We start from the raw sequence: 13,274 nt of genomic DNA, 5'->3' as shown, positions 1-13,274 counted from the left end.
CGATATTGTAATTCCATGATTTGGTGCATCTGTGTTATGTTCCGCATGACAGCCCTGTCATCTAACAACCAATCACCGTGGTCATTGCAAGGCAGCTCGTGCATGAGAATTGACGTCATCCGTAGCAACGAAGACTCACTCTTAGTTTAGGAGTTATCATTTTTCCTTACTAAAAGTAGGTCTGAAAGGCGTTGTGAATAACTTTTAAGAGAAAACTCCTAGCTAAAATCTTTTAGTGCGATTTAGGAGTACTCTTAGTGATAAGATAAAATGCTTTGTGAATACGGCCCCTGATTTAGAACAATTATCAAAACATGCACAGTTTAAAATTATATAAAAAAATTGCTTCAGTTTTTTATAAATTGGGTAATCGCGGTATTACAGATTAACATAAAACCTCATCAGGAACACGTTATTTTTATGCAAATGTTTGGGGAAAGAGTTCAGGACAAATGTGTCAGGGATTAAAGTTTGGTGACAATGGAACGGAGTTGGTAAATACATAGGAAAGCTATCTAGTGCTAGACGTTGCTTTATTGAAGAAGGGAGGAAATTACCACTCTCTGTCTGCCAGAGACCATAGCAGAATATCTTTTAGAGATGAAGAAAAATGGCAACAGCCTCAAAATGACAGAAATGCACAGGCCTCAAACCACAGTATCGGTCTTCCGAATACTGTCCGAGCAGCTCTATGTTCTCATCCCGGCCCCATGGTCACTTGCTGCCGTGAACTCCTGGAAACAGAATATGAGGCTGCATCAAACAGACATCTGTAAAATCTATACTGAACCCATATAGACAAACATATTTCCTGGCAGTCAACACAGCCACATCCCAGACATGTGATGACAGCTTTGGTTTATAGTTTAGTTCACTTGTACAAAAAATGGTCGATATATGTTTGTCAATGAAGCATTACCTTTCAAAAAGTACAAAGAGTTCATATTAGTACCTCAGAGGTGGTACCAAAGAGAGCTTATTAATATATACTGGTACCAAAAGTATACATATCTGGACCTTTAAAAAGGGTAAAAGGAGTGTACTCACTCCAACAACCATGAAACCATTTATTGTGAAATAAATGCAAATATTTGCTTCTTTTTATTAAAAAAAGAACTATTGAAACTACACAGAAAATTTTTCCATGAAAGTTTTGCGTAACTTGAAGAATACCCTGTGATTATCCTCAAACCAAAATTATAACTTTGGAGATGTGGAGCCTGGAGGAACATTGGAAAACTATGAATGCGGACAGTAAACATGTACAGACAATTGCAAAAAAAATATACGACAAGTCTTGTAAAATACAGCCAGAGGGATAAAGGTGCACAAAATCAAAAAGCAAGCCTTATCTTACAAATATGCGGAATAGTCCTTTGTTTAGGGTTTATTGCATCATATCAGGAATTAAAGTTTCTGTGCTTGGAAACACACGAGGAGTTTTAAGCATGACCATTGAAGGGCAGAGTTTACCTTCCCAAACATCTCCTTTTTTTAACCAAATAAGGATAAAACCTCACAATGCTGTTTTAAAACCCCCATTTAGTAAGAACATAAAACCTTTTTCTAATAAAAATTACAGTAGGCTTCCCTCAGTCAACACTACAGTAATAGCTTTTCCAGGTCGGTCCTCCAGCCATTGCGGGTCACCGCACAGGGATCTGACAGTCGAAGACAGACAGTCAGGGATTTGTCCCAGGTGAAAGCATTTATGCGGATGTTAAATAAGGCCAGCTGCCCACTCAAGTCTCTAACTTTGACCCACAGGTCAGACATCTGTGAAGGAAGAGCTGTGGGAAACGGGTTCAGAGAGTGAAGTTTTCCCCCTTACCCCAGAATGATGGAAACAGAAAAACAGAAAAACCTCATTTGGTTGGCTGGATGAAGTCCTACAGGTGCACCAGTTCTGTCCAAAACAAGTAAGCAAATCTGTAGACTCCAGAAAAACTCAACGTTATACGTTTAACAGCTGCAGTGACGTGTAAGAACACCGTTTACACTGTTCATGGATAATGTTCATAGATAATGGATTGCAAGTCTGTTAAATCTGCCGAGGAGTTATGATCATGCTTATATTATTTCTGATGAACAGATGATAGCCACTGGAGACATCTGTGATAGACATCTGTGTCTGTCAAATCGATTATGAATAAACTTGCATCTGTTCAGAGCTTAAACTGGAATAGCTATACAGCTCGTAAGAATGCCTGAATACATAAAAATAAGGCATTTGGGATATAAATTAAACTTGGAAAACAGGATAGAAGTTCCTCGAGAGTTTCTGTAGCCTAACCGGTAGAGCATTGCATTAGCCGTGCATAAGTCATGAGTTCAGTCAGGGAACAGATTGATAAATGCTCTGTTGAGTTGCTTTGAATCCAAATGCATAAATGTAGAATATAAATAAATAATATTTCTTTAAACAGCAAGACAAATTGCCAACGCTCTTTGTAACAGATTTTTTGTTTATAACATTTGATCCTCCTCCTATCCTGTTGAGCCACCTGCAGACACTGGACACAAGGAAACGTGGGGAACTGGCTAATACCTGCTGCTGTGTTTCACATTATTCCCACACTCTGTCCAAGTCTCTCTCTCTCTCTCTCTCTCTCTCTCTCTCTCTCTCTCTCTCTCTCTCTCTCTCTCTCTCAACATTTCATAGTTGTACTGACTTAAAAATCTTTTCAATCTTTATGGTGTGAATGAGAAGCACAAAATCTGGTTTTAACACCCATTTGTCATTTTAACAGCTGAGGCTGGGAAGGATAACTAGTTGTGCTAAAAACAATCCACATCCGCACCACAGAAGTCCAAATCGGCACCACACCCTCTTTAATGGCTGTAATGGTTTTATCTTATGACAGTAAAACCTCATGAATGAAGTAATGAGCCATCTTTTGCTTTTTGAGAACGGCGGCACATAAGCTTCTAAGAAATGTTATATCACATGTAAGAACTTCTTTTTTAGGTAAAAATGACCGCCATATTCAATTTTTACTATTGCATTCTGGAATTGCATTCTACACAAAGAATATAATACATGCATTTCTGCTTTGGATTTTTGCAAAACAAAGTTACCTGAACAGGAAGCATAACTATATTGCCTACTTCTGAACTCAGGAGCTTAATGGCGCCTTTAAAGGGACACTCCACTTTTTTTATTATTTCGATATTACACAGTGCCCGAAAATAGTCCCCTGCTATTGAAAGTTACCAAGGGACAGTGCGTAACATGTTATGGCAGCAAAGTCCTCTATTATTACGCCAGAATGAGAGTATAGTTTCTGACCATATCGGCCTAGAAAATCGCAACTTTTAATTTTCCGTCGGTCTTAGTACATGATGTAACTACAGAAGAGTCAAGTTTTAAATAGGAAAAATATTGCAACTCTTTGGTTATGTTTTAGCTCGATGCTAATGGTCTAATCAGATTCAATGGATTGTGCTAAGCTATGCTAAAAGTTGTATCACCAGACCCGGAGATCAGCTGAATGGATTCCAAAATGGTAAAAATCAAATGTTTAACTCTGGGGGAGCTGGAAAATGAGCATATTTTCCCTTTAAAGGAACAGTTAACCAAAATATGTTGTGGTTCTTGCATGTCTTGTGATCAGCTGTCATATGTGTATAATGTCACCCAAGAACCAAATAGATTTGACATGATAAAACATGCCAAAAAATGTCAACTTACCATGCAGCACATTACAATACATTGCCATGGATACACAAAGTATCGTTTGCAAAATATTAATTGTTGTTTTCTCTCACAATCGTATCGTTTCACTTAAAGGGGCCATGACATGAAAATCTGACTTTTTCCATGTTTAAGTGCTATGATTGGGTCCCTAGTGATGCTATCAACCTAGAAAATTTGAAAAAGATCAACCCAGTAACTTAGTTTTGGTAAACCATTCTCTACAAGCACATGAAAAAATAGGTCGTTGAAATTTAGCTCTCCTTATGATGTCATAAGGAGCTCTTATTATAATTATCCAACCCCTTAATCCAACCACAGCACTGCCATTTAGTGCAGAGAGAAAATAATTCACAGAACAATTGAGTTTCAATTTCAACAAACCACCATCATTGTGATCAGTGTTTGCACTTGATCTGCACATGTGCATTTTAGAGGACACACCCAAAACGGCACATTTTTGCACACACCTACAAAGTGGCAATTTTAACATGCTATAATAAATTATTTATATGGTATTTTGAGCTAAAACTTCACACATGTGCTCTGGGGACACCAAAGATGTATTTGACATCTTAAAAAAGTCCTGTGACATGGGCCCTTTAAGAAGACATACAGTGGTGTCTTCAGTGGAGGCATTTAGATTACTTTAATCATAGATGTATGTGCTCAACTGTATGGTTACCATCATTTATCAAAATATCTGTCTTTTGACTGCTTACAGATTCAGAAGCACCTTGTGTTTTTAAACAGAGTGAGAATGTGTACATCTGGACTCATGAGGTCTTCATCTGCCAGTACATTGACCCCTTATGCTAAGAAAGGATTTTTTAAAAATTGCATGCTCAAGACTCTGCAATTAGTGTTTTTGCCTTTGTAGATATCTCTAAGTAAACATCTGAAATAGATATGAGGTTTTTTTATGTTATGTTGCAACACAAGAAATATTGGTTGGAAAAGAAGCCAGTAATACGATAAGAGGAGGGAGATAAAGAGTGAAATGAGGCTCAGACGAGAAGAGGTCTTGTGGAAATTGGCACTGAGACAAGAGAAGGGGGAGCAAGAGGAAGTCACAATGGGAGGAGATTGATTTGAGGATGACAAAGGCATTTATCTTTGGTTTCACTAAGACAAGAAAGCTCTTTGTAGCCCAAGCAAGGACACTGTCCAATGGTCAGTGATTTTTGTCATGTTTGTTGACTGGGTTCTGCAGGAGCAGCATTCCTTTTTTATGAAAACCCAACCAAAGTGATTTTTTTGTGATTTAATGTTTTCTACATAAAATCATCCTACATAATGTAAAGAACATTGTGTGAAGATATAACCTTGATATCTTTAATGTTGACTAGTAAGGTCATGTCAAAGTTTGAAGTTAATGTGAAATCAATGAGTGAAATCAAACTTTGATGCTTCTAATCTCATAATTACATTATGATACTTTAGCCTGGATTTCACAGACAGGGTCACATACTTTATTATGACTGCTGTTTTCACAGAAATCCTAGAAAAAACACACTTCAAATAATAATGGGCAGATTTTCGGGAGGTAATGAGTAGTTGGCTAGTAATATTGCTCTATACCTGCAGGTCTTTTTCGCTTAAGAATATTATGAAACACACCATAGTGGACCAAATCCATCACAGCCTTTAATGCAGTCATTATGTTTCTTCTCAACCCTTTTGGTCAGATATAGTGAATGTTGTAGAGCTGCTGCAGATTTGTTTAACAGTTTTTGATAGGTCCTTAGCAGCTGGCTTTCTAAGAAATATTGGAAATGAACTGACTCACATAACGTCAGTCATTGCTTCTCACTAAAGATTCAACCATTTACAAATTCTGACATCAACCATTTTACTGCAAAGCCAGTGTTGATTCTAAACGTAAATTGTCAGTCAACTGATTTGTTGTAGAGATAACTTGGGCTAGAGAAATGTGTTTACTATGCAGCTGAATGAATGCCTTCAGCATGTAACAGTCCATCTTCTGTAGTTCAGCTCAGTGTTGACCACAAAGCCCATGATTACACAAGCAAAAGTTGAAGGACATTAAATGCTGAGGGAGATACATCGCAAACACACTGATGGATATAGTGAACCATTGTTTTCTAGATTAATAGAAATATATTAATATAGTCCCTAAGTTAAGCATTAAAACTTCATGTAGTCCATTAAGTTAGTAAAACATAGTTTTTTTGTCAACTGGCAAGATTTGTTTTTTATAGGTGCTCATAGCCAAGCTACAATTGCTCATGCTTGAATTCAGTTAACAATATTTCTAAATGTAAAAAACACCAAGCTTTTAAAAGAGAGGACAGAAGAAAGTATAAAAAAGGTTTAATAGATTTGTATTGGACAGAACTGTGGTTGAAAATTAAGCAGGCACATAAAGACTATAAGCACAAATCTATACGGTAATTTTTCCCATAAATATCCTATTGTCTTGAATACCCTTTTTGTTATCTAATTTTCTTGTGTTTTAAATATTCAGAAGAACTGTAAGTAAATATTCAAAATGAAGAGCTTTTTGCTATTCTATAAATAGCTTTATTGTATAGAGCTCAGATGCAAAAGCCACTAAGCGCTACGTCTGGCAAAAATAAGATAATGATATTGACTGAATGCTCTTTAAATCTGCTTAATCCGGGCCGCAGGCCATTCAGAAATGCCAGTTAGTTGGCACAATACATTAAATGCCACAGCAATTTTTCAGCAAAGTCCTCTAAGTGCATGGAAGAAGAAATGGATGAACGACTGCATGCATATTATGTCAAGATTAAATTAGCATGTACTTAGAGCATTTTGCAGTACCAATGAAATGACTAAAGTGTAAATAAGGGTGTCTTATAACCTTTTCATTGCCATTCAAGTGAAATTACTGAACCTAAAAATAAGAGCCTGATAAAAAATAAGTGGCAGTTAGAGGGTTTTGCATCTGATCTTATTATTAACAGTCGGCCCAGAAATTAGAGATTGTACTGATGTTCTTTCATAATAAATCTAAATCTTATTTTTATTTTTAAATATTATATTACTACATTTTGTGTTATTTTACACTGGCATTACATAAATTTAAATAAAAACTAGTAACCACTGGGCAGTGGGCAGGGGAGCTGCTAAGGGAGTGACTGTAAATTTGGCATCTTTATTCCTCTGCCATAATCTTTAACTGCCATAATCAATCTCTTTCTTTTTTTCTGTTTCTCTACTTTCGAAAACTTGTGGGAACAACTATTATGGTCAAATTAGGCAAGCAAAAATGATATTTGCTATGGTCTCGCTTATGCATCTACAAAACTTTTGCCTGCTGTAGTTAACTTTCACATTCCAATCCCGTGATTTGTACACTTAAGTCACACAAATTTCTGAAAAACTTTTTAAAAATTTAACCTAACTGACATATGCAAACAAATCAAGCTTGACCTTTTCTCAAAGCTAACTTTTCCTAATTTTAAACCAACCAATCTCACAGGATATACCCCAGACGTGTTAGCACACTGAAAAAAAATGATTCATTGAATTTAATCAATTTTTTAAAGGTAAGTGGTTGCAATCAATTGATTTAAGATACATTTAAACAAAAGTTTTATATTTTATTTTACGTTACTAATCATTTTTGTTTAAATGTAGCTTAAATTAATTAATTGCTACCACTTACCTTAAAAAATGTATTAAATTCAATGAATCATTTTTTTCAGTGCAATGTAATTATAGTAGTCTGGCACATCAGCTCCAGTATGCAAATGTTCCGCTAAAACTGACAACCACAAAGAGTCCAAATATTTTTGGGCCCTATTTCTTCCGCTTGGCCAACAAGCTCTCCCTTGCCCCTGCCAAACCTTTGATCAGCTGCTCTTGTGCACAAAACTCACATGTTTCAATTTTGCTCAGCCAGCTGAATACTTGCATCACTCTGGGAACATGACGGAGGAAGGAATCTTTAATCAAACCCTTACTTGGCCTAACGTCCCTCATTTTTCTTTCTTATCTTTAAGTCTTTCTTCTTCTTGGTTTTCTAGAATGCTTTGAGGGAGATTTATATATGGGTGTAGCTGAACATTGAAAGCTGAAGTTTCTTATAGAAGCTGGGCTTAAAGGCAGGGTCCATGATCTCTGGAACCCAATGTTTACATTTGAAATCACCTAATCCAACACGCCCCTACCCCAATAGAATCTGGACCTTCTTTTGATAGACCCGCCCCACACATACACAACCCAGGCAACAATGTCATTTAGTAGACACACATCTGCTGATTGGCTACAAGTGTGTTTTGGTAGTCTGGCCAACTACCTTTTACAAAGCATTTTCCAGAAATCATGCACTTTGTCTTTAACAATAAAGATGGGCTGATGGCCCCGAGTATGTAGTCATTGTTATATTTTCGGACCAGTACTTGACCAAAACGTAAATATATTGTTTTTGTGAGATATGGAGCTTGGTAATGTAAATTCTGCTTTTAAACATGAAAAGTTTAGATGCAAAACCCTCTAAGTGCGTGTGACATGAATTTTTAGGCTCTAATGTTTAGGCAAAAAGCTCAGTGGAGTTTTATGACACGTACGCTGTCCTTACACTTTAATTTAAATAAAGCACAGCCCCATTAACACAGCACTTTGAGACCCTTTTACAGGAGCGTCCCAAAACATTTTACAGGACGTGTTTGTGTTCACACTAGGGCTGTCAATAGATTAAAATATTTAATCTAGATTATTCGCATGATTTCATGAGTTAACTCGCGATTTATCACAAATTAATCTCAAATTTTTATCTGTTCTAAATGTACCTAATTTAACACTTTTCAAGTTTTCAATGCTCTAATCAGCGTGGTGTGGACAAATATATATATATATATATATATATATATATATATATATGCTATATGCAAATGTATGTTTACAACAGCCTGTTTACATTTTCAACAGAACCGTCAGCCATAGTTTTATATATGATTTTCCCTTTAGAAAACCTTGTTCTTTCTCCATTTCTGTTGGCTGCTGCATTATTTGTGACCTGTGCTGGCAAATTGAGTTGGGATGAGCAAATTTTCAAAAATTAGTTTAACATTCTCTATTTAAAACACTTTAAAACAATTTTGACATTGAGACAGACCGCTTTAAGATACTGTAGGGTTTAATATTATGTTACACAACAGATACTTTTCCTTAACAGTTAACCAAACATCCACTTCAGATATACCAGATTATAGGGCATACCTGTGTGAATTCTTGTCAAAACAGATATTTTTAAAAATGTAATTTTGTGTAGATGTCTATATTGGGGTCGGGCACTTGAGCATTTGTGTGCATGTGCTTCAGACATAAGCGTCAGGAAGATCGCTTTTGAGTTTTGTCACTCTTATTAACTCGTTTACTCGTTAACTTTATCTCTCTTCATCATTATTTTAACATCAAGCAAGTCCTGCAGTCTATTTTCTATAATTTCTGCATGCTTTAACAACGAAACCAAAAAGTGAATGAAGACACATCTTTGCTTTAGATTATGGACTTGGGACGGTTCACCTCTCAGGAAACGTACAGATAAACATCATTTTAGATGTTTAATGACCATTTAGAGCATTGTATTCGCTAGACGAGAGCTTAACTTGCTGCATCTCAATTCATCCAGCTGTGTGTGGGCTAGACCTAGGGTCGAACAGAAATTGCGTGTTACGTTTATCGCGCATTAATAAAGTTTGTGACATTAAAATGAATTTGCATTAACCCGTTATTAACGCATTAATTTTGACAGCCCTAGTTCACACAGACGGCTCTCTGCAAATTTTACTGAAATTTACTGAACACAAACATGTTCCATAAAATGTTCTGGGATCACTACTGTAAAGGAAACCTACAGCAGTTACATTAAATTTTCACATACCGTACATTTTTTTACACCTCTAAGTCCCGCCCATCTGAAACAGGTCGTTTGGTACAAAGCTCATCGTTGTGAAAAAGCGCGGTGTCAACGGGTGTGAACTGATTGGCCAGCTACCCAATGCGTCGTGATTGGCCGAATACCTCAGTAACGTAATCAGAAATATGACGCTCCTTGCCAAGTTTTGGAAGATGAGCTCCCAAAACAATAGTGAAAGCCACGAGATACTATCGTATTTACTACTACCTTATCAACACGAGCCTGAATCGGACCCAGAAAACACGGATGGCTAAGCTAATCAATCAACTTTACCAGCGCGATGTGAGCAGAACGTAACAGATGGTAAGGTAAGGATACTAGTGATGGGCAGAGCGAGGCTTCGTGAAACACTGAAACAGTTGAATCAATTGTGTCGAGGCTTCGAAACATGGATCGAAACCGCCTCCACAGTGACACCTAGTGGTCATTTGCACGTATTGCCATAGAGCAGCCTTGACAAGGTTTTAGACGAGCGCTGACAAATTGTATCCCACATGTTGTGTAATTAATACAAGTGATCAGGTGGGAGAGTGGATAGTGTCCTCGACTCTCATGCAAAAGCCCTTTGGATCGAACCCCGGGAAACGCAATGTTATTACCGCGTCACAATTAAGTTACATATTTTTGTTGTTGTTTTAACATCTGTTTGACAACTACATGAGCTTTTAGGCTCATCATTGTCAATAACTATAAGCTGGTTTATTTAATAAATAAATTGAATAGAGATAAATACCACATAAACAATAAGAAATTAATAAAATATATCAAGCCACCATGTCACATATAAATATCTGCTGTGTGTGGAAGGACTTAGCCTACTTCTTTTTTACAGATAATTTCTCCAGCCTTTGAAAAACTCCTCTCACAAAAACCCACAAGGTCAATATGCGTTTATTTCACTTTTATACAGATGTGCGATTGTGTTGTCTGTTCCCGACCGTGCCAATCAAACACTGATTCGGCAGACCACACCTGATGAAACACTTAGTGAAACACTTCGAGGCTTCGTTTGGTCATAGTCACGTGACATGGCTGTTTTGAATCACGCTTCGGATCAGTGTTTCGACACATCTGCGCTTCGGGAGCCGTTTCTCAATGTCAAGGATACTTCCTTGGCAGGACTAGTCCTTACAAGTCACTTCCTTCAGAGGCGAGGCGAGGCTCCTTTTAAGCATTCGGAGAACACGTTAAATGGAACAGGCTAGCAAGTGCACGTCATTACGTCATTACGTGATTGAAAGGTGTGCTTTCGGTGCTGCGCGCAGAGGATTGTGGGTGATTTCAGCGCGTGAAGAGCGCGAAGGATACAAATTTGCATCCTTTCCTGTATATGGGATATTTGTCGAACGAAGGACTCAGTCCTTGGCTGAAATTTCGAGGATCCTCGACATTGGAACAGTCCTTCGACGGACGTCGATGACGTAGCATCCTCGAAATTCTAGCTTCCGAGGATCCTTCCTTGACATTGGGAAACGGCTGGGATCTCGCAAAGCTTCGGAACGACTGTTTCGCGTCAGCCATCCCTAAAGGATACTAAAACATGAACCATGTTTGCATTTGTGAACGTAGAAACAACAAACAATCACTAATCTGCACTTCTCAAATCTCGCGTTTGGATCATCATTAGGAAATGCATTAAAACACAAGCGCGTCTCTGCACCAAACTCGTCTTTGAATCGTCAGTGAGGAAATGTATTAAATATGAAAACATCGGCTACTTACAGTATGTCAGTGTAGTCGCAAAGTTACAATTGCTCCACTTTTTAGACGAAGCCTTTGTGTACATCCAGCGGTTGTACTCCGCGATGTTTAGAAAGTAATCCTCCATAAAATGTGCAGCACGCAATCGAACATTTGGCCTGTACTGTTCTGAAACAGTGTTGTAAATAAAACCTAACCACTGGTTTCTTAATGTTTACTCTGTTGGAATGCCAACCAAAGTAGTTTTGCAACGAAACACAGCATCTGCTCGACAACAATACTACAGCGTGATTGAAAGTTACACCCTCTATCTTTGCGTATATATGAGGGCGGTGTTATGAAAATGTTCAAACCAGTATGACGTCTAACTGCATGGGCGTGTTAAACGAGCCGTTTTATGTGGGCGTGGATGAGGCTTCACGTTTAAAAAGAATATCTCTTTGGATTTGAAACTTTAATTTTTGCAACTTCTGACATCATTTAACACTCTAAAAACAAAGGAAAACATGCAATCTGACAATTTGACCCCTTTAATACGTTACGTGTTTTTACGTGATCTGTTTTTACAAATCCTGGACGCTTTGTGAAAAGGGCTTAAAACACACAAATGCATTTTGACCATTCGTTACTGTCCCTTTTGTAAGTAGCCACTATGCTTCCTGTAAAACAAGTTCTTGACATACCTCCGATGAACATGATCCATCCTGACAGTAACGGCATCAGACGTTTATCCGCTACAGTTACACAAGCATGAATCCAACCGAACGATGCAGCAATGATTTCTGTGTAGTAAATTAAGTTTAAAGTTTATGTTTATGTTTAATAATAGCATGTTGCTCTTGCTTGCATACAGTCCAGATTGACTTATCGTTTTAAAGGCATTTTTAAACATCCTGCATGTTATTGGCTCTTATCTAGAAGTACAAAGTTTTCCAAAATTAAAGTGTATCTGTTCAGGTCTGCAGTGCTTACTCTACTGTCTATGCGATTGGGTAAGTCACTAATTATATTTTAATACAGACGGAAAAACCACAACACTGGCACCACATCAGAGCTTTAACATTGCACAGACATGATCTACCACAGCAAAGCTGCTCTACAGATGTGTGGGAACAACCCCCTGCCTCTTCTCCTGCATGCATGCATCACGCCGTAAGTATGCATTAGATCGAGAAGAAAAGCATTAAAGGGGGGGAGGTCCTGTAAACAAAATCAGCATATTCACTCTCTATCAACAAACAAAGTCAGGTCTTCTTTCATTCAAGAGGTGACACAAGAGGTGAATTGTTTATATCTAATGCACAAACACCTATGTGTTTCAGTGCATGTTTGTATTTACAAGCATTTCCCTTTTTCTAGATGGCAACAATTCTGGGAGCCTATAGTTCCAAGGGTCACCACAACAAGGCCTACATTTTTAACAGCAGGGACCCAAGGCATGCAGATGTCTCTGTAGAAGGATGCCTCAATGCAACTAGCATTCAGATCCTATTTTCCAGTCGTGCTAGGGCTCCAAAGAAATGCCCTTTAAACTCTGTTCTCAACTGTGCCCTCCCAAACCAGGCGAGTCGAGGGAAAAGAAGTAGGCCCGACCAGGTGTGATCACTTAGTCAAATTAAGCATGGTTTTGCTACAGTAACTAAAATGTGCCAAAAATAAGGTTACTACAATTTTACTATAGTAAAACCACTGTTCATTTTCACAAGGGATCTATTTGGGGTCACACTGGAGCCTACTCGCTTCTCCCCAGGAGAACATTGATATGATTTAAATTCCTTTACCAAACATAAACACAGCATGAAAACGGCAGGAAACGGCATTATGATAAACAGGCAGATTTTTGCCTCAGCAGTTTGTAGGGTGAGGAAAGAGAAACGCTGTGCAAATCGAGTTTGTTTGTCATCTTTGGATTTGGATAATATTCTGGAATCTGGATAATAACAATAATAATCTTTTATTACAAAGCTG

Source organism: Paramisgurnus dabryanus, chromosome 1 (genome assembly GCF_030506205.2).
Source record: "Paramisgurnus dabryanus chromosome 1, PD_genome_1.1, whole genome shotgun sequence".
NCBI classification, from domain to species: Eukaryota; Metazoa; Chordata; class Actinopteri; order Cypriniformes; family Cobitidae; genus Paramisgurnus; species Paramisgurnus dabryanus.
The sequence above is the reverse complement of the archived record's forward strand: the minus strand, read 5'-3'. Positions refer to the sequence as shown.